Source organism: Triturus cristatus, chromosome 5_2 (assembly GCF_964204655.1).
Source record: "Triturus cristatus chromosome 5_2, aTriCri1.1, whole genome shotgun sequence".
NCBI lineage: Eukaryota > Metazoa > Chordata > Amphibia > Caudata > Salamandridae > Triturus > Triturus cristatus.
Genome location: NC_140588.1, coordinates 975811852 through 975839800, shown reverse-complemented (window position 1 = coordinate 975839800; position 27949 = coordinate 975811852). Strand labels below are relative to the sequence as shown.

Sequence of the window (27949 nt, the reverse complement as noted above, 5' to 3'; positions counted from 1 at the left end):
ATAGGTACACCAGCAGTCTCCCATGGGCTGCAGCATATATTATACCACCCACAAGAGACCACTCAAACTGTTACTACATGTCTGCCATTGCAGCCTGTCTAAGTTGGTGCTAGCACCACTTACAACCGATATGTTTGCTTATATCGGAGGTCACTGCACTTAAAACCTATAAGTTACCCCAATGGCAGACTCTTCAGTCCAGGGTGCTTGGTTGCAAGTGTGAGGGTGGGTGTCCCAGCATGTGCAGGGCCCCTCTACAAACCACGGAGTCGATTCTCCAGGCTTTTTAAGTGCAGTCAGCCATTTAATACACACAGGTAACATCAAGTCAAATATGAGATGTCCAACTATATATTGGCTGCACAGAAACCGGTCGTGTTTGGAATCAAACATGCTGGAATCCTACCCCAATACTGATTCCAGTGTTGATGTAGGGTCCCATGTATTGGGGGACTGCCCTAGGGTACCCCTCCTATAATCCCGGTACCAGCCTTTTAGGGTCTAACAGCAAGCTAGTGCTGCTTCCGACCACAGACAAGATTCTGCCTTCCTGCTGCTGAGCTGAGTGGAGAAGGTGGAACAATAGGTTTCCTGTCACAGAGAGGTGTGACCACCTCCCAGACAGGACTTTGTGTATTGGACTGGGGACACTGGCCATCACCACCAGACCGCTTTGAATGGCACATTTGGTGTCCTACTTGCCTTCTCCAGTTTGGGCCAGTTCAGGAAACTGGACAAAGGACATGGGAGTATACTCTCCTCTGTCCAGCCCCACCTCTGGAAGGGATCCCTGAATCATCCCAACCCTTTCCCTTGAGTACTTAAGGGCTTACCTGTGGGTGGCTTTACAGATTTGTCGTGGGACAATATTCAAACCGGAAACCATTTCAACTTCAACCGTCTGAGCACCTTGGAATTCGTTGGACTTCGCCTGGAACCGAGACTCCATCAAGGAAGACTTCTGCTGCTCCTAGTCTAGTCATCCTGCCAGTCTTCTGCATCATCTGTGCCTGTGCTCCAGGTTCCTCTCCACGCCTGTGGGCATCAAGGACACCCAAAGTAATCTCCCTTGGAGTTAAGGAGTCACTCCCCTGCATCTCCAGGCACCACAACAAAGCTGACCAGTCTGCTGCTCTTGAGGTTCCACGGACTACGAAAGGCCCAGCAACACAGGTGGTGGTTCTGCAACTCCCTCAAGGCCAGCACCGTCTTCTCGGCAAGTTTGAGGCCAGTATCCCTTGTCTGAACTGCTGGAACAGAACTCCTGTGCACCGCGTCAAATTGCGGTTGCCAAGGCTTGTTGACTGCCCTCCAGAAATCTTCGGGCTACAAGAAGCTCCAGCCTTTCTTCCTGCCAAGATCTTCGTCCTTACTGCATCCTCTGCTCCGTGTATAAGAAAGTGCCATCTTTTTGCATGGTTGCCCCCACTTTTTGCCAAACTGTTGTCGTACTTTGACTGAGTGTGCCCGGGGTTCCTGCCAACCAGGTAGGTACCCAGGGCCTATTTTCTTTCCCTAAACTGTAATAAAACAAAACCCAATTGACACTCTTTGGCCACATGTCAGTCCCTTGTAAATGGTATCATAGCTACCAGGGGCACTGTGGCCAGGGAAAGCCTCTAAGGGCTGCTGCCCTTAGAGGCCCTGTATGCACACACACACACACACGTACACACACACGTACACACACACACACACACACACACTCTCTCTCTTCCCCTCGCTCTCTCTCTTTCTCTCTGCAGGCTGCGTGTTTTGGTGCAGGACAAAGTGAAGCGTCGACGATAAAACCCACTGCCCTGGCATAGGTCAGCCACCTCTCTAACTGGGTGCACTATACCAGTAGTGAGGGTACAGGCGCATGAGCCCTGTACCCCTACAGTGTCTAAGCCAATTCTTAAGACATTGTAAGTGCAGTAATACCATTAAGAGTATATGGTACTGGGAGTGTGTCATTACGAACTCCACAGCATCATAATGGCTTTACTGAAAACTACGAAGTTTGGTATCAAACATCTCAGCACATTTAACCCACACTGATGCCATTGTGGGATTTAATGAAAAATGCACTCCGAAGTCATTTTCGAGATGCCCCCTAAAAACAACCTAACACTAGCGCCCTGGCTGAGTGGCTGCTACCAGCTGCACCACTAGACATGTTTCTGGACCCCTGGGTCGAGAGCATGCTGCTCTCGGGGGCCTCAAACAATGAACATCCTGGGACGAGGTGCCAAGGCTCCTCCCCAGGACGGGCAGGGTCCACGAAGGGAAAGCTTCAAAGGCTTGCCGCCTTTGTAAGCTACCCCAGCCATTTGCTGCTTCCAGCAACTGGCCCCCACCAGTTCTGGTCCCCACTTTGGGCAGGCAAATCTGCGAAAACCAAGTGAGGAAGGGAGGTGTGCCCACCTTTGCCAACCCCACCCCGCAGGTGGAGGAGGCGAGGTGAAGCACAACTCTCAGTCCCTGCCATCTTGCAGTCGGGAGGATCCAGCCAACCAGAGAGTCATATGCCTCCCTCCCACTGGAGGGTGGCATAATAGGGGGGGGGGGGGGGGGAGTACCCACCCCAAGCAAGGAACCCATCGGTCCTGACCTTTACTTACCTGTACCGCCCCTAAAACTAGAAACTAGGCAACCCCAAACCTTGCCTCCGCAGACAAGATCCGGCCAGAAGAAAAAAAGGAGGACTGAAGAAACCGTGCTGAACTAAGAAGAACGACAGCCACTGACTTGGCCCAAACCCTACCGGCCTGTGCCCGCCTCGAACCTGCTCCACCGAAATCCCAGTGTGTCCAGCAGACAGCAGCCCTCAAGAACCAGAAGGACCTGCGCCCTGCCTTCCAAAACCAAGACTTTGTCTCCCGTGAGCACCGGATTTACTCAACCACAGACACTGGCTCCGGTCAAATCCACGAGTCTGCACCATTCTACACCAGGCACCCACGGCACGAATTAGAGTGGTCCAAAGCCACGAGAAGGTCTCCCCAGTGATCCTGGCCTAAGATCTGGTGAGCTCTGACCTGCCTCACATCTCCAATGAATGCCTGCAGCCTCTTTCTGAATGATCCCCCCCGACCATGACCAGAGCTGGTAAGAAAACCCGATGCTCAAAGGCACCCCTGCACCAGACATCCCAAGGCCATGGGTGGCCTAACCGATGGTGTCCCAGCATCCCCAGGCATCCCAACTTCCCTCTCAAACCGGTGGTCACCTCTAGAAGATCTTCGCCCCCAAGTCTGTAGTCTTTGTTGCAACCGGAGAATCACCATTGAAAACAGGGCACTCAACACCAAAACAGCAACCTGTACCCAGCCGCCCCTGCGCTGCTGTGGGTGTACTTTGGGTACTTTGGGTGCTAACTCGGAACCCCCTTTGCCCTGAGTCTACCACAAGGAGCTTTGCTCCCACAACCTTATGGCCTGCTCGTGAACAGCCACCAACCGGAGGCTCCCTATCCCCCATTGGATTACATTGGACCTCAACACTCTGCCGCTGAGGGTGTTCTGAGAGTGCATCCTTGTCCCCGCGGGATCCCTGGTTCTAACCCCACAATTCCAACTCCTACAAAAATCTGCTTACCTGTAAACCAATATCTCCATTTCCTACCATAGTATTGCATTTACTGTTTTTTCTTGAAAATTGTACTAAGTGTGGAGTTGGTCTGTATGAAAACTTGAAAAACTGCAAATGTACTAAAAGTGAATTATTTGCCTCTTGTCCAGGAAATTTCTCAAGTGTGATATCTATGCATACCTCATTGATTAGCAAAAGTAATCTAAAAAGTAACATGCACAGTAATCTGTAAAGTAAATGAAAAGTAATTTCAAACCGTTGACTTGCCTGTAATTCAACCAACTGCATATGAACCTGCATTCAACTGTAAATCACTGCATAAGATTTTGCACAGTATTATTTCACTTACCTGAACCAGGCCTGGCTTGGTTTTAGAAATACAATTACTGATATTTTTGATACAAATTGGTCTGAGTTCAGTCTGAGTGTGGGACATCATTTCTTGCTCGAGTGTGTACAATAAAAACATAACACTACCCTCTGATAAAGGCTTACTGCTCGCCCACACTACCAAAAAGAGAGAGTATGGTGCTGTCGACATTTACTTCTTCCTACCTTTGGGGTTCCACTAGACTGTGCACACTATACCTCATTTTGGTATAGTATATGTAGAGCCAGCTTCCTACACAGTGGGCCTGCATCTTTGGTGAGCTGCTCAAGGTCCTCTTGCGACTCCTGTGTATTCGGCCTGTGGGCCCTCTTGAGGGTTTTCTTTAGCTTCAGGGGGCTCCCTTGCTTGCTTGGGGCCTGCTCTGACTCTACTGCACTTGGTGAGTCCCTCGGACCTTGCTGGTCCCAACGCTGCACCTTTTTCGTCTTCCACGTTTGCTGCTGCTGCCAAAGCTTATTGGTGCTCCTGCCGGATACCGTTCCCCTTGTTCTCGAGTTACGACGCGAGTCAGCTCGTGAACGCCTCCTGGTCTTCCACAGCATCGCCTGGTCCTCACAGCTGAAGCGACAGTGTCTCAGTCATCACTCCTGCATCTTCCGTCATTGGTGGTCATTGGTCTTTTGTGCCTCCTAGTCACTACCTAGTGGCATAGACTGTCCCCTCTGCTTGCAGGTACTCCTCTTCAAGAATCCATCCTTTGATTCCACCAGACTTTTTCACCTACTTTGCCTGGCATCTTCACTTTAGTCCTCCATTGTTGTCTACAGTGGTTTCCAACGTCACTATGCACCTATGCACCTGGCTTCCCTGGTGTAGGTATCCTGGTTCCTGGGTTATCAGGGGTGGAGTGACTCTCCAACCTTCTATCTCTTTAGGGTTTCTCCAGGGTCCACTGGGAAGGGTCCTTCTTAAAAACTGCAACTTTCCTGTTGGCATGCATTGAGCATGCAGCTGTATTTCCACTCTGCACACAGCCTCCATGCATGCAGCTGTATTTCCACTCTGCACACAGCCTCCGTGAGGTTCCTGGGTACTTATCTCGGGTGGTTCCTTGGGTCCCCAGCTCGTCTTAGTCTTCTGGATCAAGTCTTGACTGTGGTTGCAGTTCGCATTCCACTTCTTTAGTATATGGTTTGGTCTCCCCCTGGAGGCCACTGTGTATTTGAGCTTACTTACCTGTTTCCCTTTGAAATATTGGCTGTATTGTGTTAATATCTCCGGGTAGAAGACATACCAGTGTGCCAGTGACTGTGTATAATAAATATAACTATTTTTATAACTACACTGTGTGGTTCTTTTTCTGTTTAATTTACACTAAAGGATTAGTTCTGGTAAAACAAGCTGCTTAACACTCCTTCTGGACTAAGCCTGAAGGCTGCTCTCCACAGCTACCACTTGGAGAGCTTTCTATGGTTGTCTAAGACCTCTAAAATCACCATAAGGGTTTAAATAAGTGTGCACCATATACAAAGCCAGCCTTATACAAATGCAATTTAAATTATGCTGTTTTGGTATCATTTGATTGTGCAAGGACTGTCCAACACTTGGCAGAAAGTAGGAAAGGAAAATGCTACTTACCAGTATGCATCTGTTCATGGCATGTAGAGCTGCAGAATATCATACTGTTGCATAGATCCCCATCTGGTGTTGGGCTCGGATGCTTGCACCTTGTTGTTGTCTTGGAAGAAGTCTTTTGTAGGCACGAGATAGGCGACTCCTCCCTTGGACGATAGTGCGAATGGGCATCGACTCCATCCTCAGATTGTTTTTCGCCATGATGGGTAATGGAGTTTGTAAGAAACAGAAAAGATGTCCATGTGAATGTATGCAAGTAAGATAACACTGGAACAGATACAGGTTCCGGGGAGGCGGGTGGGCGTATGATATTCTGCAGCTCTACATGCCAAGAACAGATGCAAACTGGTAAGTAGCTTTTTCCGTTCAAGGCATATGAGCTGCAGAATTCATACTGCTGCATAGACTGTAGAGCAGTGTCTACCTTAGCGGTGGTCACCTGTATCTGTTGCAGTGGTTTGGAAAAGTGTCTTAAGAACAGCCTGGCCTACAGAAGCCTGTTGCTTTGCCTGCACGTCTACACAATAGTGTTTGGTGAAGGTGTGTGTTGTAGACCATGTCGCTGATTTACAAATGTCTTCCAGGGGAATGTTCCCCAAGAATGCCATCGAAGCCCCTAGTTTGCGTGTTGAATGCGCTCTAGGGGGAATTGTTAATGAGCGTTTTGCCTTCTGGTAGCAAATTTGAATACATTTGACTATCCACCTGGCAATTCCAGCTTTGGAGATGGGATTTCCTTTCTGAGGTGGAGGGAAAGAAACAAACAGTTGGTTTGTTTTTCTAAAAGGTTTAGTCCTGTCAATGTAATAATGTAAAGCTCTTTTGACATCAAGTGTGTCAAGAGCTCTTTCTGCTACGGAGTCTGGGTTTTGGAAAAACAATGGTAAATCTACAGATTGATTAAGATGGAAAGCAGAGATTACTTTGGGAAGGATTTTGGATTTGTTCTAAGAACCACCTTGTTCCGATTTATTTGTAAGAATGGTTCTTGTATGGTTAAAGCCTGGATCTCACTTACTCTCCTAGGTGAATGGATTGCGACAAGGAAAGCTACTTTCCATGTAAGGAACTGCAATTCACATTTGTGTCAAGGCTCAATTGGGGGATCCATGAGTCTAGTAAGGACAATGTTTAGGTTCCACACCGGAGAGGGTGGCAGTCTGGGTGGAATTATTCTTTTAAGGCCATCCATAAAGGCTTTTATTGCGGGTACTCTAAACAATGACAAATGTCTGTTTTGCAGGTAGGCGGCGAGGGCAGCCAGATGTAATCTTATGGATGAGTATGCAAGATTACATCTTTGTAAATGCAGTAAATAGCAAATGATGTTCTGAACGGAAGCATCTAGTGGATCAATTTTGTTATTGCAGTAAATGACGAATCGCATCCATTTGGCTGCATAGCAAGCTCTAGTAGTAGGGCATCTGGCTTCTTTGATAATGTTCAGACAGTCTGGTGGGAGATGCGTGCGTACCTTCGTAATAACACACTAGTGTTGATTGATCTAGATGCATTGTCTGCTGCATCGAGGGCACATTTAATGGATGCGTTTGTTATCAACTTGCCCTCCTGAATCAAATCATTGGCTTTGGCCTTGTATTGGTCCGGTAAATGCTGAATTAGGCTCTCAAGCTCGTCATAGTGAGCTCTGTCGTACCTGGCAAGTAATGCTTGTGCATTAGCTATCCTCCAGTGATGAGCTGCCTGGGAGGCAACTCTTTTGCCTGAAGCGTCTAGTAATTTAGACTCTGTCTGTAGGTGGAGCATCACCGGAGGTCTGAGAGTTGGCACGCTTCCTAGCATCGGCCACCACCAGGGAATCTAAGGGGAGTTGGCCTTTAATGTAGGTGGGATCATTAGGGGCGGGTTTCTATTTTTTCTCAATCCAAGGATTGAAAATCCTGGTCCTGAGAGGGTCTTTGAAGACGTCTGGAGCATGTTTGATGACACCTTCCAGCATGGGTAATGTTTGTACTGTCCTTTGTGACTGTGCAAAAGTATCTACTAGGAAATCTTCCTCTGTGAGGTCTGAATGCATTTGGACGCCATGATAGTGGGCAGCCCTATCAATGAGCTGACTAAACCCAATGTTGTCATCTGGGGGAGATGGCCTTGTTGGGTATGTATCTGTATCAGGAAGGTCTGGAAGATCTCTATGGTCATTGTAGTCAACCCATGTGTCCTGTGGTATGTTAGTATCCTCATCAGGATCACTGTAAGGGTCATTATTTCCACCCCATTCCCTAGGTCATCATCATTCTGTGGTGGTGGCGGAGAGTATGGAGGAGGTATGGGAGATTTTGGAGGAGGAGGTTTTGTAGGAAGAAAAGGAGAAGAGGGTCTTAATGAAGTTGCACAGTCTTTTTTCTTCACAGGCACCTCAGGGATGTGTGGGGTGTCCAATTTCCGATTGTTCCGCGGGATATTGACAATATGGCCTGTTTAGGGTCCACATGCAATTTTTTTTCCCCGAATCAATAGGATCCGGGCGAAACAGTTCTTCCGCATCTCCCTTCGGCACCGACCTTTTCGGTTCCGAACGTGGTTTTGATTTTGGATCTGGAGCTTTAGGGGTTTTTGAGTCCTTCGGCTTCGAGTCCAAAACCTTTTTCGGATCCGAAGGTTGTCAATGTTTCTTCGGATCCGAGGCCTTTTGTTCTTTCGGTGCTGGAGTGCTCTGTGCCGTGGGCTTTTTGGGGACAGCGGGATTGGAGGTGTTCCTGCTTTTGGCATCAACTGTGTTTTTGGGGCACCGACGTGCAGCTTGCTCGGTCCAGAGCTGCAAGAAGGCTTCTCCTTTGCCTTCAGAGCCAGGCCCGGAGGCGGGGCTTCTGAAGTTTTCTAACCGAGCCTTTGTTTTGTCAGGTGGGATTGGGGCAGGGGCAGTTGTACTCACTCGTTAAACTGGAATGATGTGGTCATCGGAGTCATCTGCTTCGGATAAGATGTTGAGCTTCTCCAAATCCTCTGCCTCTGGAACATCAGGGCCTTCATCGAAGAGGTCGTCGGGCACCGGTGCAGCCTGTAGCGTCATACCATGTCGTTGAGCCCGGCGATCACGGATCGTCTTCTTGGACTGGAAGGAGGCGCAGGCTTGGCAATCTTTTTCTTCGTGTTCAGGCAAGAGACAAAGGTTGTAGACCTGATCGGTGGGTGTGTGAATATCTGCAGCTCTACATGCCAACAACAGATGCACACTGGTAAGTAGCATTTTCCGTTCGAGGCATATGAGCTGCAGAATTCACACTCTGTGCATAGACTATACAGCAGTGTCTACCCTAGCGGTGGTCGCCTGTATCGGTTGCAGTGGTTTGAAAAAGTGTCTTAAGAACAGCTTGGCCTACAGAAGCTTGTTGCTTTGCCTGCACATTTACACAATAGTTTTTGGTGAAGGTGTGTGTCATAGACCATGTTGCTGTCTTACAAATGTCTTCTAGGGGAATGTTCCCTAAGAATGCCATGGAAGCCCCTAGTTTGCGTATTGAATGCGCTCTAGGGGGAATTGTTAACGTACGTTTTGCTTTCAGATAGCATATTTGAATACATTTTATTGTCCACCTGTCAATTCCGGCATTGGAAATAGGATTGCCTTTATGAGGTGGAGAGAAAGCTACAAACAGTTGCTTTATTTTCCTAAAGGTTTTAGTCCAGTCTATGTAGTAAAGTAAAGCTCTTGACGTCGAGCATGTGAAGAGCTCTTTCCGCTACGGAATTAGAGTTTTGGATAAATACTGGTAACTCTACCGATTAAGGTGGAAAGCAGAGATTACTTGGGGAAGGAATTTTGGATTTGTCCTAAGAACCACCTTGTTACGATGTATTTGTAAGAATGGTTCTTGTATGGTTAAAGCCTGGATCACACTTACTCTTCTGAGAGAGGTGACTGCGACAAGGAAAGCTACTTTGCATGAAAGGAATTGTAATTCGCATTTGTGTAAAGGCTCAAATGGAGGACCCATGAGTCTAGTAAGAACAATGTTTAGGTTCCACACTGGAGAGGGTGGCAGTCTGGGTGGAATTATCCTTTTAAGACCTTCCATAAAGGCTTTGATAGCGGGTACTCTAAACAATGACAAATGTTGTCTGTTTTGTAGGTAGACGGCAAGGGCAGCCAGATGTAATCTTATTGAGGAGTATGCCACATTGCATCTTTGTAGATGTAGCAAATAGCAGATAATTTTCTAAATTGAAGCATCTAATGGGTCAATTTTATTATTATTGCAGCAAATGACTAATCTTTTCCATTTAGCTGCATAGCAAGCTCTAGTAGTGGGGCATCTGGCTTCCTTATTGTTCATACAGTTAGGTGGGAGGTTAAGGTAACTGAACTCTAGAATTTCAGGAGCAAGATCACTAGATTCAGTTGTGCTGGATCTGGGTGCCTTATCTCTCCGTGGTTCTGAGTTAGCAGCTTTGGGGAGAGACAATTTTGGGTGTGGAACTACTGAGAGTTTGAGTAGTGTTGTGAACCATGGTTGCCGTGCCCATGTTGGAGCAACTAGGATCATCTTGAGAGCTTGTGTACTACTAAATGGAATGAGCGGGAGTGGCGGAAAAGCGTACGCAAATCTGTCAGACCAGTTCATCCATATTGCATTGCCCTTGGACAACAGGTGTGGGAACCTGGCGGCGAAGGTTGGGCATTTTGTGTTTGCATGTGTGGCGAACTGATCTATGTCTGGTTGGCCCCACATCTGGAAGAAGGGTTGAACTTGCGGATAAAGTTCCCCATTCGTGTATCTGTTGACTCTGACGACTTAACAGATCCGCCATCCGATTGTTCATCCCGGAAGATGTTCTACCAGAAGATATATGTTTTGTGGAATGGCCCATCTCCATATGCTTTGCGCTAGGTGAGACAGCTGCAAAGGTGTTCCTCCTTTTTTCTGTATGCAATACATTGCTGTCATATTGTCTGTGTGGACTAGGACAGCTTTGTCAAGATGTGTTTGGAACGACTAACGCTAGAAAATTGCCAGGAAATCTAGATAATTGATTTGTAACAGTTTTTGTTGAGTGGTCCACCTGCCCTGAATTGTGTGGTTTAGGAGATGGGCTCCCCAGCTGGCGAGTGATGCGTCTGCTGTTAGCACTATCTGTGGAACCGGCTCTAAGAACGGCCGCCCTCTGGAAAGGTTTTGTGTGTTCCACCACTGCAGAGAGCGATGTGTGCAGCTGTCCACCTACATCAGATCTGTAAGATGACCATGAGCCTGATTCCATTGACGTGCTAAGCATTCCTGTAAAGGGCACATCTGAAGTCTTGCGTGAGGTACAATGAAAATGCAAGAGGCCATCCTTCCTATGAGCTGCATAAACATGATGTATCAGTTATTTATTTTCCCTCTTGAATCAAATCATTGGCCTTGGTCTTATATTGATAAGGAAAATGCTGCAATAGGGTTTCCAGCTGGTCTTATTGAGCCCTATCATACCTAGCAAGTAATGCTTGCGCATTGGATTTCCGCCAGTGATTAGCTGCTTGGGCAGCAACTCATTTGCCCGAAGCATCTAATAACTTGGTCTGTTTGTCCGGAGGTGGAGCATCACCGGAGGTCTGAGAGTTGGCACGTTTTCTAGTGTTGGTCACCACAAGCGAATCTAAAGGAAGTTGACCCTAGATGTAGGTGGGATCATTGAGAGCGGGTTGATATTTTTTGTCAATTCGGGGATTGAGAATTCTAGCCCTTACAGGGTCTTTGAATATGTCTGGAGTGTGTTTAATGATGCCTTTTAACATTGGTAAGGTTTGCACAGTCTTTTGGGACTGTGCAAAGGTGTCTATCAGGAAGTCCTCCTCTGTGGGGTGCGAATGCATTTGAACACCACGGTACTGGGCAGCTCTGTCTATAAGCTGACTAAAACCAATATTGTCATCTGTGGGAGATGGCTTTGTGTGGTATGCATCGGGATCAGGAGGGTCTGGAGGATCTACTGGGTCATCATAATCATACCAATCATCCTGTGGTACGTCTGTGTCGTAATCAGGGTCATTGAAAGGGTCATTGTTCCCTCCCCACTGAAAGAAAGTGGCTCTGTATATACTGTTCCCAAATAGGTACAGTGTGCACAGTCCCCAGAGGTTTTGCAGAGGCTAAATTTAGATATAACCTTACTCTCTAAAGTGGTAGCTTGGTCGAGCAGTAAGGCAGTATCAGAGGACAGTGTAAAGCATTTGTTGTACACACTCAGTCAACAAATGGTCTCACACACTCAATAACTGAACTCTAGGCCAATTGTTTTGTATCAAAATATATAGTTTTATTTTAGAACCAACAATAGGTATCCAAATATACTTTCTCAGAATGAGATGCTTTAGTTAAATACTTTTCAGTAGGCAATAGACTTTTGAATGCAATAGTTACAGATGTTGCAATGGGCAACACAATTCAAACACAATTATAACATTGAGTTCAATGGGAATTTCTAAGTAAATGCAATTGATTACTTTTAGGATTACTTTTCTAACCTCCGGACTGGATCCTAGATTCAGTTCCTGGAAACAGGTAAGTAAATACGTTTGGTGACAGAAATGATTTTTAAGGAAAATTATTGTATTTTAAAAGTTGGCACTTAGAAACTTTTTCACATAGAATCACCAATGTTATCCTATGGGAGGAAATTCACATAGCAGGTAAGTAGGGTTATCGTTACTTTTCCTAACTCAATGTTGGATCCTGGATCCAGCACTGGTGTATCTCCTGTAAACAGTTGGGAGAAAGCGTTTTTGTTATACAGGCGATTTTGTAAGGAATATTTGTAAGTTTAAAAAAACGACACTTAGAAGAATTTCTGGCAAAAACCAGGCAATGTTATCCTATGAAGGAAAATCAAGTTAGCGGTAAGTACAGTTGTAATTACTTTGCAGGGTCAGTGCTGGGCACCAAGATCCAGCACTGGGATCTCTCCTGATAACAGGTGAGTAAATTCATTTTCATTGATCGGCTGATTTTTAGGGAATATTTTAAAGTTTCAAAACTCGACAGAAGAATTTCCTAGTGAAACCAGTCAATGTTACCCTATGGAAGAAAAGTGAGTTATCGGCTTTTCGGTAAGTACTCAACTGACAGAGTTATGGTTCTGGGCATAGACTCGGGGGTCTCCCAAGGTCAGGTAAGTACAGTTGTTACACCCTCAGCGGCACAGGGGCAGCAGGGTGCAGAGAGAGTTAGGCCCAATGTTAGCCTATGGCGGGCAGGGGGCCTTTGGTTGGTGGCTGCTAGCAGGCAGGCCACGCGGCTGTGGGAGCTGGGCTCCTCGTCACTTGCTCAGGGCAAATGGTGATGAAAAATAGGACAGAGGTTGCACTCCCACGGGCACTCGGGCGGCTGGGTGCAGGGTGTTTTTGAGCCGTCGGGCGCTCAATGGATTTCAATGGAGAAGCTCAGTGACGAACAAAGGCTGCAATCTCGGGGACGAAGATTCTTCAGGTGCGACCACCACTTTGAGAGGTGAGTTGGGAAGTTGTAGGTTATAGGTAGGCACCCAGGAGCTGGGCACAGAGGGCCGCAGGGCACCAGGTGCTGGGGTGTCTTTTCGCGTTGGGAATCTTACCCTCTGCTGGTCGCGGTTGAAGGGGTCCCTGGTTCTGAGGCTGCAGGCGTCGTCAGGAGCGTCGAGGTGGGTCCTTGGGTGCTGGATTCGGGGTCACAGTCGCCGGGGGGACGTCCTTGTGGTGTTTGTCCACTCAGGCACAGGCCAGGCTTGGTGGGTACAGTGTGTGCAGGGTTCGCGGCTCCTGGCTGGTGCCAGGGGTTGTTGCTTATTGTTGAGCAGGACCACTGCTCGTGGGAGTTCCAGTCTTTTAAGAGCCACAAGGCAGACAGGTCCTCCGGGGTTTTGAGGTTGCTGACCACTGGAGATGCCGGGCTTGAGCAGGTTCGAGGGTCGACAGGCCTAGTGTCTTCCTTTTGTTAACAGCTGCACGGCTGGTCTTCTTGTTTGTTGATCTTCTTGCTTGTTTCGGAATCGGGATCACCTCGCCTCCCCACCTGAGGGGTGGCGTTGGCAGAGGCTGGCACACCCCATTTCCTCACTTGGGCTTTCCCACCAGTCTTCCCGCCAGAGTGGGGGTCAGAACCGGTGAGGGACAGTTGAGGAGCACAGCAAGTGGCCTGGAGAAGCTCACAAAGGCGGCATGCCTTTGAAGCTTCCCCTGCCCATCCTGGGGGAGGAGACCTAGCACCTTGCCCAGGAGGTGCATTGTTGCAGGCCCAGGAAAGCGGATGGCTCTCTAACCAGGGGTCCAGCAACATGTCTGCTGTGTGGCAGTCTAGGCAGCCTCTCAGATAGGACGTAGATTGTAGGTTAGGTTCAGGGGGCAACTTTAAGTTGCCCTCTGTCGTGCATCTTACATTAAATCCCACACTGGCATGAGTGTGGGTTTAATGTGCTGAGAAGTTTGATAGCAAACTTCTCAGTCTTCAGTGTAGCCATCATGGTGCTGTGGAGTTCGTGTTGACGACCTCCAAGCACCATATACTCTTAATGGCAGCACTGCACCTACAGTGCCCAGGAATGGACCTGGGTACTATAGGGGCACAGGGCCCATGCACCTGTACCCACACCACTGGCATAGGGCATCCAGCTAGAGGGGTGACTAAGGTATGCCAGGGCAGTGTGTGTTGCGGGCATGGCACACAGGGATGTGTGCCATGTCGACTTGGTTTTGTTCTGCACCAAGACACTCAGCCTGCAAAGGCAGTGTGTGTGTCTGTGAGTCAGGGTACAGGGCCTCTAAGGGTGGCACAATAAGTGCTCCAGCCCTTAAGAGGTCTTCCCTGGTCACAGGGCCCTGGGTACCTAGGGTACCATTTAACAGGGGCTGACATGTGGCCTGATTGGCAGGAGCCCAGGGAACACCAAGTCAAAGAGCATCAGTAGTCTGGCAACAAAAAAAAGAAAAAGGGGGTGGGTTTACTGCAACAGAAACCCACTTTCTCACACCCACCCCCTAAATCATCATCATTATCCTGTGGTGGTGGTGAGTATGGTGGAATTATGAGAGAATTTGGAGAAGAGAAAGGCTTAGTAGGAAGAACAGGAGAAGAGGGTCGTAAAGGTGAAGTGGCACAGTCTCTTTTCTTTACAGGCACCTCAGCGATGTGTGGGGTGTCCAATTTTCTCTTCTTGTGTGGAACATGGACCACATGTCCTGTTTTGGGGTCCACTTTTGCCAATTTTCTCGGGTCCGAGCAGGGTTTAGATTTCCGCTTTGGAGCCTTCGAAGGAGTTTTTGGATCCTTTGGCTTCGATGTAGAGTCGGAAATCTTTTTCCGTTCCGAATGTTTTGGTTTCGGATCCGAGGCCTTTCCCTTCGGCGCCAAGGTGCTCGGTGCCGATGGCTTTTTGGAGACTGCGGGAGTCGGATGCGCTCCCGGCTACGGTGCCGATGGTGTCTGCGGGGCACTGATATGCGGCTTGGTCGGTCCCGAGCTGCCGGAAGGGTTCTCCTTTGTCTTTGATCCGGGCCCGGGGGCGGAGCTTCTGTAACTTTCTTTCGGTCGCGACTGGGGCCAGCAGGCGAAGTCTTGACCGGAGCCTTCTTTTTTTCAGGTGGGTTGGGGTAGGGGCAGTTTTACTCACTTGTTGACCTGGAGTGATGTGGTCGTTGGAGTCGTCTGCCTCGAAAATGATTTCCAGATTCTCCGAATACTCCTCCGGGACATCGGGCCTTCGTGGAAGATGTCCTCCGGCACCAGAGCTGCTCGTTGCGCCATAACGTGTCATCGGGCCTGGCGATCACGGATCGTCTTTTTGGATCGAAAGGAGGTGCAGGCCTGGCGATTATTCTCCTTGTGCTCAGGCGAGAGACAGAGGTTACAGACCTTGTGTTGGTCGCTGTGTGGGAATTTAGCTCCACACTGGGGGCATTTTTTAAATAGAGTCCTTTCCATTAGCCGTAGGCCCGAATGGCGTCGATAGGCCCAGTGGCCCGCGTTGACTGGAATCGGGTATGTGAGAAGCACGTCGAAGAACACACGAACGAAAACAATACTGTCGAGTTTTTGTTGGTTTGCACGTCGAAAAGGTTTGGATAATACAGTACCAAACCAGAGCGCAGAAGTTACATCCGAACCCGATGGCGGAAAAAAACAATCTGAGGAAGGAGTCGATGCCCATGCGCACTATCATTCAAGGGAGGAGTCACCTATCTCGTGACTACAAAAGACTTCTTCCAAGACAACAAGGTGCAAGCATCCAAGCCCATCACCAGATAGTGATCTATGCACAGTATGAATTCTGCAGCTCATATGCCTCGAACATACACATTTCAGGTAACTGAACCAAGGAATCATCTCAGCGATGGACAAAGTGAGACAATCTAATCCAATGAAAGCCATACCTTTGCCCATAACATAGGGGCAAGGCCTATACGGTCCTTAATGAACTCTAGGCCCAGTTCAGAGTGGCACAAAGGGGTCGACACGCTATTCGGTAAGTCTTCTAATTAATTTATTCTCTACAACTTGTCACAATTACTATAGCCCCAAGCATCTGCCACATAAGAGGCAATCGAGATGCACTTTGCTTTGTAGAGAGTGATTTCTCTCTTTAATTATTTTCTGTCCCAGTTTGTCAGCGAATCGAAAAAGAGCCTCCACTGCTCTCGAGGTCTGCTGAACTCTTAAAGTCTATAAAGAGAGCTGTGTATCAAAAATAATTCCCAAGTAAGAGAAGGCATTAACTTTATCAATCATGTTACCCTGTACCGCAAATGCTTTGGATTTGGGGAATTTAGGTCCACACACACACACACACGCACGGTTCACTTTTAGATGTCAAAATCTACAAAAGCGTCAAGAGATTTCTGCAGACTATTAACTGTTCTTACGGGAAGGACAGCACTGCCTGCATATAAGTGTTGGAATGAAATGTCTACCCATCTTTGGATAGTCCAGGTTCTTCTGTATAAGTGTGCCTCTCAACCATTGGTATAAATAGGGAATTGGAGCGGGCCAAGATGCAACCTTGGCGAACTCACTCAAGAATATTGGATGCGTTTTCTCTCCATCTGTTCCATAATGTATTCTAACTGATATATAATAATGCAACTACGTAAAAGAACAACTAAAGGCTCCTCCACCCCTGTATCCCCATCATAGCCCACTATCTGTCATGATTGATAGTATTGGAAGCACTGGATAAGTCCATGAAGGCCAGATGTAAAGAGCTCTGCATGAACTTATTGCACTTGCTGACGATCAGTGACAGATTGAGGCATTGTTCTGTCGTGCCATTCCATGCCTATAACCGTACTGTGCATCTCAAAGCACATTATTGGCAGATGCCCAGTCTTCTAGACGAGCCAGAAGTACCCTGCCTAAATGTTTCACTGTTGAGTCGATCAACGATATCGGCCTATAGAAGGCAGGGCCGTTTCGGTCCCTCTTTTTTGAAAATGGGCAGCACAGTTGCCTCTCTCCAAGGTACAGGCAGAGGCCCAGTAATAGCAACTCAAAATATTAGTCAGCGACAGTGCCCTAAAACTCACATTTTCCTTATTAATATCGAGGGCGACCCCATCCAGGCCTGGAGCCTTAAGACGAATGCCCTGAATAATAGCATTCTCTACTTCTTTTACAGTAATGGACTCACTAAACTGAATAATTTGGCCCATATTCTGAATCAACATCCCAAACCTCTAAATATATTTGTTTATTTAAATGATTAAAAATACATATAAAGCGGGCAGCCCAGGCATCCCCTAAGATCAGTGAATCTATGTTTAGGGAAGGGGCTTCTGAGAACAGGTGACTGATAACGTTCCAAAATTTTCTCATGTCCTTAAGAGACCCTGCTAATGCAAAATCCGGCCAAGCCTCTCTTCTCAATTCCTTCTTCCTCTGTTCAATTACTATGTTATCATTTTCCTAAGTACCTTGACTTGTTCTTTATCACAGGGGATAGCATGAAGAGCTCCTTTTAACTCTTTATGAGCTTTTGAGCAGGCGCTGTTGAACCATCGCACAGGTGGGGCCTTATTACAGGAACTTCCCACCATCAAGGCAGAAGAAATAACTGAGCAAAAGGCTTCGAAGTCCTGTATTCCAACAACTGGCGAGCACTCTAGACTTAAAGTTACTTGCCTTATCTGGTAGAGACATGATCTAGCCACAGATTCCCTACCTTTGAACTTCCAGACGGCAGGCAGGACTTTTCTTAGCAGTACACCTGCGCGCCGGAATGTGGCGTCGGTCAACTCCATGTGACGTGGTCGGCATCGTGTTAGTCGGTGTGGTGAAGTCCACGTCGTCAATATAACCGCCACGCTGGCGCGCTGACGTCCATCGTTTTCATGACTTTCTACGCCAGGAGCACAGAGCCATGAAGTGACTGACCTTGGTGTGTTAAAAAGAAGAAAGGGCCCTGAAGGGGATCAGCCATGACACTAAAGACAATTCCACAATGTGGGGAGAATGGATGAGTCGGTAAGGAATTTGCGGCTAGATCATGTCTACCAGATAAGGCGTTACCAAAGGTAAGTAACTTGTCCATCTGATAGAGATATCTAGCCACAGATTCCTTACCTCTGAACAGATACCCAAGCAATACCCACCCCGGAGGAGGGACTGCAGAAAAGTTGTAGACTAAAAAATCCTGCAGGACAGAGCGGCCAAACAGGCCTTCCCTGCGAACCTGGAAATAATGTCTGGCAAACGTGTGCAGAGACATCCATGGTGCTGCTTGTCAAATATCAGCAATCGGAACCCCACGCTGGAGGGCTGTGTTGGCTGCCATTGCTCTGGTGAAATGGGCCCTAGGGCCCTCCGGAGGCTGCTTCTTTGCCAAGGCGTAACAGATTTTTTTACAGAGGATGACCCAACGAGAGATCATCCTCTTTTGAACCGCACGCCCTTTCTTTGCTCCCACATATCCTATAAAGTATTGGTCATCCACCTGGAACTCTATAGCGCGATCAAGATAAAAAGATAAAGATTTTTTGGGGTCCAAATGGTGGAGACACTCTTCTTCCTTGAAAAGATGCGGAGGTACATAGAAAGTGGGCAGAGTAACTGACTGTCCCAGATGGAAAGGGAGCAACAACCTTGGGCAAAAAGGACGCCCTAGTTTTCAGCACCACTCTTTCCGGAAAAAACGTCAAGTAAGGAGGCTGTGACGACAGTGCCTGCAGTACGCTCACCCTTCTACCAGAGGTAATTGCTACCAAGAATGCAGTCTAGATGCTGAGAGACCGTAAGGGAAAGTTGTGCATTGGTTCAAATGGTGCGCACATCAAGGTGAGTACCAAATTAAGGTTCCATTGTGACATTAGAAAAAGATAAGGGGCAAAACAAGTGGGTTAACCTCTTCAAAAACCTCTGCACTAGAGGGGACTTGAAAACTGAAGGCTGATCTGGTAGCCGAAGAAAAGATGAAAGGGCTTAAAGACAGCCCTTCAGAGTGCCCAAGGCAGTAACCTGCTGGGCCAAGGAAAGGATGAACAAAAGGATATCTGCCAGAGAGAAAGACAAGGGGTCACTAGACCTTTCTGTACAATATTTACGAAATTTGTTCCATCGGCAGGTGTATACCGATTTCATGGAGGGAAGCCTGGCTGCCAGAATAACCTCACAGACTTCGGGAGGGAGGTCAAAAGCTGTCAACTGTTGCTGCTCAATCGCCACGCAAGGAGGCAGAGTGGATAGGTTTGGGTGGAGGACCCTCTCCTGTGGCTGCGACAGATGATCTTCACGAAAGGGCAACCTGATCGGAGTATCTAGGCTTATGTCTAGAAACTCGGGATACCAAACTCTCTGTGCCCAGTCTGGAGACACAAGAATCACTAGTGCCTGGTTGCTCCTGATCTTCTTGAGAACAGAGCATCACTCACGGCGAAAAATATCGCCGAGCGAGAAGCCACCTTAGAAACTCAAACGCACAAAACTGCACATATTGCGCGTTCCCTGTAAGAAACTGGCTCTATATATACTGCACCAAAGTGAGGTACACTGTGTATAGAGTCCAAGGGTCTCCAGAGGTTTGGCAGAGGTTAAAGTTAGATAGAACCTTACTCTCTAAAGCGGTAGCTTGGTCGAGCAGTAAGGACAGTGTTAAGCATTTGATATACACACTCAGTCAGCAAATGAATTCACACACTCAAACTGAACTCTAGGCCAATTATTTTTTTAGAAAAAAATATACTGTTTTATTTCTAGAACTAAGCAAGCCTGGTACAGGTAAGCATATAAATAAGTTGCATCAGTAAATTACTTGTATGAACACAGTTCAAAATTGCAGTACAGCTTGTACTGAATTTGATTACAGTTTAAGTAAGCAGTTTGCAACACTTAGCAGGTATAGTACATTCGAATGAATGGGCTTTTTAAGTAAAATGCAATGAATTACTTTTCAGATTACTTTAGCTAACACCGGGCTGGATCATAGATTCAGCACTGGGACATTTCCTGAAAATAGTTGAGAAAATGTGTTTTGATTAATCGGGTGATTTTTAAGGAATATTCTCAGTTTTCAAAAGCCGACACTTAGAAACTTTTTGGGAGAAAAAGTGTCAATGTTATTCTATGAGGAAAAAGAGGTTAGCGGTTTCCATGTAGGTAATCGGTTTACGGAGTTAGGGTCCTGGGTTAGACTCAGGGGTCTCCCAGGGTCAGTGATGCACTGCTGTTGCACCCCCAGTGGCACTAGGGCAGCCGGGTACAGAGTGTTGAGGCCCAATGTTATCCTATGAAGGATATGGGTGCTCCGGTTGGTGGCTGCTGGCAAGCAGGCCACGGGGTTGTGAGAGCCAAGCTACTAGGGTTAAGCTCAGGGCAATTTGGGGACCAAGTTCGCACCAAAGGGGCACCCTCAGCAGCACTAGGAAGGCCGGGTGCAGGGTGCTGTTTGGAGGTCGGGTGCCCTGTCGATTTCAATGGAGATTCTCCGGGACAACAACACTGCAGGCTCGGGGACGAGGATCTTCCAGGAGTGACCACCACTTCGAGGGGTAAGCTGGGATGTTGAGGTTCGGTAAGACACCGCTGGGTTGGGCACACAAGGCCGTGGGGCGTCGGGTGCAAGGGTGCATTGGGACGTCAGATTTTCTTACCCGCTCTGGTCGCTGTAGGGGGGGGTCCTCTGGATTGAGGCTGCTGGCGTCGTCAGGAGCCTTGAGGCAGGTCAGGGGGTCACCGGATCTCGGGTCAGTATCGCCAGGGGTACCTCCTCATGGTATTTGTCCACTCTAGCTCAGGCCGGATTCGGCAGGTGCAGAGTGTGCGGGATTCACGGTTCCTGGCTGGCACCAGGAGCTGTAGTTCTAACACGTCCAGTGTTCACGGGAGAAACAGCTTGGAAAGTGAAGGCAGGCAGGTCCTCCGGGGTTTTTGAGGTTGCTGTCCGCTGGACATGCCAGGGTTTTGCAGGAGCAGATTCGAGGGGAGAAAGCCCTGTAGGGCTGGGGCCAAGTCAGTGGGCATCGTCCTCTTGTTAGCTCTGAATGGCTTCTCGTCCTTCTCTTCTTTTTCTTGTGGTTGCTGGATCTGACTTCTTGGGCAGCACAATAAGGGCCTTAAAAGATCTGGTCAGCGAACATATGAGAGCAATAAAGCAAAAGGACACGAGATACCCTATCGCAGAACATGTATATAATTGTAATGCATAAGACCCAACCAAAGAATTCCAATTCTTTGGTATATAACACACTAAATTAGACCCACGGGTTGGAAAAGGGGAACTAAAACTGCAGAGGCAAGGTGGATCATGCGTTTTAGGGCCGTAGAGGATGGTCTTAATTTTGCCAAGGAACTACAATACTTTTTGGGAGATTAGGTCAAAGTACTGAGGAGGTGTTAATCAAACCTTCTAGTGCAATTGAAAGTGTAACAACATGCATGATGACCATTCAATGGTACATGAACTGAGGCTGGAGAAAGTTAACAGAAAGATGTAATGATAATCTGATAAATGTTGTAATTGGCACATGTAGGCAATTCTGAGACATTGAATTTGGTTTGCAATCATTGAGAATGATTGATATTAAGACCCTATTTTTATGTTGGTAACCCTAATAGGCATACGACTGACCGATCTGTAAAGTTTTCAACAGAACGTTTATATTTTACTCCTGTTTGAATATACATTTTCATGCGACTTGGCATGATATTTATTGTTTTGGAATAATAAAACTAACTACTTTTGCATTTATATTACCATTCTAAGATGGCGCACAAACCGCGCATTTTGCCTTTTAAAGATGGCGCTGACAAAGAATGTTGAATAGTCACCTCCTTTATTTCTATGGTAAAAATATATGATGGTTGAATCCCGGAAGCCTGTATCCGGGTGGCGGGAGCGGAGAGAGGTACGTGATATACCTAGTGGTTGCGAACTAAGGACTTTGAAATCATCGGTGTATTAGCGCTTTAGTTGAATATTTCAATTCATCTACAGGTCCACGTACTTCAGGGACTTTGGATTCACGGAGGGACTAACTCTGTTCCGTGCGGAACGCTGTTATACATTTTTGTGAGGAGCCTCGGTTGGGGTAAGAACTATGATTAACTACTGAGTTCAGTATCAATTACGGCGGGCAATCGGCAACTAAGATAGGTAATTATTTTTGTTATAGGATTCCCAAGAATGTGGGCCCGACAATAAAACCCAAAGAGACAATTTAAATTTTTAATTCGATAACGTGGAAGTTTAAGCTACACGACTATACATAGTGGAGGTAAGAGTCAGTCAGTACACGGTGGAATATGTTGCCTATTATTTTTAGTAACTGAATATGGCGATATTAGCATTATGTTGTCATAAGCATATTTCTTTTTAGGGTCTTATACCAGTATTTATTTTGAATGTTACAAACCATGATAAAGAGGTTTGAATAGGAGAAGATGATTTTGAGAGGTAAGATGGCCTCGTAGGAAGATTTTTGTTGTTGCTATTAACGAGCGTACTGAGAAACCTATGCCTCATGTGCTTCATAACTTTAATAGTGCTATAATTATCGCTTTAATCCTTACAGACAATCAATCTGAATAGAAGTTTAAGGTACAGGTTTACCCATCTTGGGAAAATCAATTGAGCGTGCCATTCACTTGGGTTGGTTAAGATAATAATATTAGTGACATGGTCCTATTACACTACGAGGAACTGGGTGTAACAATTATTAATGATGTACAGAATATGTGACATTTAAATCATGCTTATTAATGTCTGATTTTTGGAGAATATTACTTAGTGGAATTAAGTGTAAACACGTGCACAATCATTTAATAAGCACTTGAATACTCTGTTACACGCTTATGCGATGCACTTTGAATAGTCCCTCTGCACGAGGTTGAAACTGTGGGCTCACTATATGATACAATAATGTGTGTAATTAAAATATGTACTCCAATTTTGGTATTTGTATTACTTCCAGCCCTGAGGAAGTCGTTTGGGTCAAACCCTATAGCAACGAAACGCGTTGGGAGTGGAAGACTCATTGAAAATAAAAGAAAGAACAGAAGCCCAACTGATTTTTGTTCTATTCTGATATATTGTCATATTGTTATTTATAATAATATGCGTGCACCGCAACATTTGTGAATAATCTAATCCATCTCGGATTGAGCTTTTTAGGGGATTTGGGGTTATTCCCCGATGAAGGCACCGCAGTATACGGTTTGTACACAAAAAAAGTGTGAAATATTGTAGGCGCGCTTGATTACCCCTTACACCCTAGTTGAATAATGCTGGATCTGACTTCTTGGTTCAGGGCTGCCCCCTAAATACTGTATTTAGGGGGCGTTTTAGGGGTCTTGAGGTCAGTAGCCAATGGGCTACTGACCTTAGGGTGACTACACCTTTGGTGTGCTCACCCCACGTGGGGGAGTGAGCACAATCCCTAGTCCTGATTAAGGAGTGCCTGCCATCTGCAAGATGGCGAGCACTGGAAATTGGGATTCACCTTCTCTCCCACCCGAGGGGTGGAGTTGGCAGAGGTGGGCACACCTCCTGGGCTGGCTAGTTTTTCCCGCCCGTATTCCCGCCAAAAGGGAGGGGAGACAGGAAGGGGGCCTGCTCCTGATAGCAGGAGAGGCTGGGGGTCACATTACAGGGGCTGCCAGGCCTTTGAAGCTCCCCTGCCACAGATGGCTCTTCCTGGCCCGGGGGAGGTGTGAACACCTCCGTCCAGGAATGGCTTTGTTTCTGGGCTCAGGGAGCATAGGCTCCCACCCTAGGGGTCCAAAAACATGTCTCGAGGTGGCAGGCTGGTGTGTACCTGTCAGGGAACCCACAAGAGGCTGGTCGTTTTTCAGGGGGCATCTCTGAGATGCCCTGTGTGTGCATTTCATTAAATCCACGTAGTGACAAGCTCCCAGCACCATATACTCTTAATGGCAGCACTACTTCCAATGCCTAAGAATGGACTTAGACACTGCAGGGGTACAGGGCTCAAGCACCTGTACCCTCACCACTGGCATAGGGCACCAAGCTAGAGGGGTGACTGAACTATGCAAGGGCAGTGGGTTGTAGGCATGGCACACAGGGATGTGTGCCATGTCGACTACTTTGTTCTGCACCAAAACACAGCCTGAAAAGGCAGTGTGCGTGTGTAAAGGTAAAGGGCCTCTAAGGGTGTCTCTTCAAGGTCTTCCCTGGTCACAGTGCCCTGGGTACCTGTGGTATCATTTACCAGGGGCTGACTTGTGGCCAGAGATGCCAATTGGGCTAGTTTTGTGGAAAGAACACAGGCCCTGGGAACCTGATTAGCAGGGACCCAGGGCACACCAAGAAAAAGTGCATCAGTAGTCTGGCAAAAGGTGTGTGGGGGTGGGGGGGGTGTTACTGCAACAGAAACCCACTTTGCCTCCTAAGGGAATGTAGGAAACAGATCTAACCAAGGCTGTCACTACCAATGAAAGATCTTGCACCACCCCAAAATGGAGACGCTACTCGTGATCTGCCAGGCACCTTCGGCCGAGTTCTGTCCTGGAGTTCAGAGAACCGGCCAGGTGTTGAACCACCAGGTAAATGCCCTGTTCCAGCCACTTCCAGAGACGCTGGGCCTCTTGACAGAGTGCACGACCCCACTTTGCCCGGTTTGTTGCAATATCACATGGTGGTAGTGTTGTCCGTGAACACCTGTATCAGCCTTCCCTAAATGGATGGTAAAAAGGCTTTCAGTGCCATTCTGCTCGCCTGGAGCTCCAACAGGTTGATATGGAGCTTGGCTTCCACTGGAGACCAAATTCCTTTGATCTCCACCTCTCCCAGATCGATGCTGTGCCCATTGGAACTTCAGGTCCCACTGCAGAGCTCGAATGTGCTACCGTGCATGGTTCACAGGCAGGATGCAGGAGGTCATGAGGTCCAACAGTCTCAAGAGTCATTCTCACCGAAATCCAGGAAGTGTCCCTTTTTGCATGGTTGCCCCCACTTTTTGCCTAACGCTGATGTACTTTTACTGAAGTGTGACCTGGGTTCCTGCCAACCAGGTACCGAGGGCCTATGTTCTTTCCCTAAACTGTACAGTTGCAAAAGCCAATTGGCAACTCTCTGGCCACATGCAAGTCCCTCATAAAAGGTACCATAGGTACCAAGGGCACTGTCACCAGGTAAGGCCTCTAAGGACTGCAGGACTTATTGTGTCACCCTTAGAGGCCCTGTACCCTTACACACACACAACACAGTGCCATTGCAGGCTGTGTGTTTTGGTGCAGAGCAAAGTTAAGGGTCGACATGGCACACATACCCGTGTGCATTGCCTACAATCCACTGCCCTGGCATAGCTAAGCCACCCCTCTAGCTAGGTGCACTATACCAGTGTTGAGGATACAGGTGCATGAGCCCTGTACCCCTTCAGGATCCAAGTCAATTTTTAAACACTAAGTGCAGCAATGCCATACAGAGTATATGGTCTGGTAGTTTGTCATTATGAACTCCACAGCACCATAATGGCTTTATTGAAAACTGTGAAGTTTGATATCTACCTTCTCAGCACATTAAACCCACACTGATGCCAGTGTGGGGTTTAATGAAAAATGCACTTAGAGGGTATCTTAGGGATGCCCCCTGAAAAACGACATAACTCTAGTGTCCTGGCTAAGTAGCTGCTCACCAGCTGTCACCACCAGACATGTTTCTGGACCCCTGGGTTGAGAGCCTGCCGCTCTCGGGGTCCTGAAACAAAACACATCCTGTGACGAGGTGCCAAGCCTCCTCCCCCAGGGGCAGCTGGGTTCACTAATGGGAAGCTTCAAAGGCTTGCCACCTTTGTGAGCTACCCCAGCCATTTGCTGCTCCCAGCAACTGTCCCCCACTGGTTCTGACCCCCACTTTGGGCTAAACAAATCAGCAGGAAAACCAAGTTAGGAGAGGTGTGACGACCTTTGCCAACCCCACCTCTCGGGTGGGGGCGGCGAGATGAAGTACAACACTCAGTCCCCGCCATCTTGAAGATGTGGGGACCCAGCCAACCAGAGGGAGGCTTATGCACCCCTCCCACTGGAGGGTGGCAAAATAGGGGGTGTAACCACCCCAAGGAAGGGACCCATTGGTACAGACCTGCAACTACCTGTAACACCCCTAAATTTAGAATGTAGGGGCAACCCTGAACCTTGCCTCCTCAGACAAGAACAAATAAGAAGGACCGAAGAGCTGTTCTGAAGAAGGAGGAGGACAACAACTGACTTAGCTCCAATCCTCCCGACCTATCCTGAACTGCTATAGCAAAATCCCAGTGCGTCCTGCAACCAGCAGCCCCCAATAACCCGAAGGACCTGCCCTGCCTTCCCAAACAAGACTGTCTCCTGTGAGGATCAGATTTGCTCACCCACAGACACTGGCAAAATCCACAAGTCTGCACCAGACTCCCATGGCCCAAGTTCGAGTGGCCCAACACCACAAGGAGCTCTCCCTGGCGATCTTGACCAGGGATCTGGTGATCCCAGACCTACCTCGAGTCTCCAACAGACGCCTGCAGCCCCTTTCTGTAGGACCCCCCTCCCCAACCACAAGAAGAACCCAAAGCCAAACGACACCCCTGCACCAGACGTCCCACGGCCTTGGGTAGGCCAACCGATGCTCTGCCAGCATCCCAAGAAATCTCAACTTACCTCTCCAACCGGTGGTCACCTCCAGAAGATCATCGTCCCAGAGCCCGCAGTGTCTGTTGAAACTGGAGAATCCCCATTGAAAACCGGGCCACCCAAGGCCAAAACAGCACCCGGCACCTGGCCACCGCTGTGGGTGCACCTTGTGTGCTAAATCTGATCCCCTTTTGCCCGGAGCTTAACCCTAAGAGCTTTGCTTCAATAACCCCATGGCCTGCTTGCCAGCAGCCACCAACCGGAGTCCCTATCCTCCATAGGGAAACATTGGGCCTCAGCACTCGGCACCCGGCCGCCCTAGCGCCGCTGAGGGTGCTCTGAGTGCGAGTCCTCGTTACTGGTGCTACCCCCAGAAAACCAACTCCCAAACCTAAGTACTTACCGTTAAGTCAATATGTGAGAAAGTGCCCTCTTTCTTGCATGGTATGCCCCCACGTTTTGCTGAATTGCTGATGTACTTTGAGTGTGCCCTGGGCTCCTGCCAATCAGGTGCCCAGGGCCTGTATTCCATCCCTAAAACTGCATTGAAGCCTAAACCCAATTGGCATCTCTGGCCACAGGTCAGCCCCTGGTAAATCTTAGGTACCACAGGTACCCAGGGAACTGTGACCAGGGAAGACCTTGAAGGGTTGCAGCACTTATTGTGCCACCCTTAGAGGCCCTGTCCCCTGACACTCACACACTGCCTTTGCAGACTTATTGCCTTGGTGCAGAACAAAGTGAAGAGTTGACATGGCACACATCTCTGTGTGCCATGCCCACAAACCACTGCCCTGGCACTGTCACCCCTCTAGCTGGGTGCCCTATGCCAGTGGTGAGGGTACAGGAGCATGAGCCCTGTACCCCTACAGTGCCCAAGTCCATTCCTGGGCACTGTAAGTGCAGTGCTGCCATTAAGAGTATATGGTGCTGGGAGTTTGTCATTACGAACGCCACAGCACCATAATGGCTACACTGAGGACTGGGAAGTTTGCATCAAACTTCTTAGCACATTAAACCCACATTGATGCCAGTGTGGGATTCAATTAAAATGCACAGCAGAGGGCATTTTACAGATGCCCCGTGAAACTCAACCAATTTCCAGTGACCTCACCGAGTGGCTGCGCAGGTTGCCACCACTAGACATGTTACTGGACACCTGGGTCGAGAGCTTGCTGCTCTCAGGGACCTGAAACAATGCACATCCTGGGACGAGGTGCCAAGCCTCCTCCCCCAGGATGGGCAGGGTTCACGAAGGAGAAGCTTCAAACGCATGCTGCCTTTGTGAGCCTCTCCAGACCATTTGCTGCTTTCAGCAACTGGTCCTCACTGGAACCGGCAGGAAAAACAAGTGAGGAAGAGAGGTGTGCCCACCTCTGCCAACTCC

At 48.0% G+C, this 27949-nt stretch overlaps 1 protein-coding gene across 3 annotated transcripts in view; it reads right to left on the bottom strand.

Moving 5' to 3' along the window:
* The window catches only part of LOC146829515 (UDP-N-acetylglucosamine transferase subunit ALG13-like), a 1246203-nt gene that overhangs the window by 171052 nt on the left and 1047202 nt on the right, over window positions 1-27949 (bottom strand). The gene's annotated exons all lie outside the window — the stretch shown is intronic.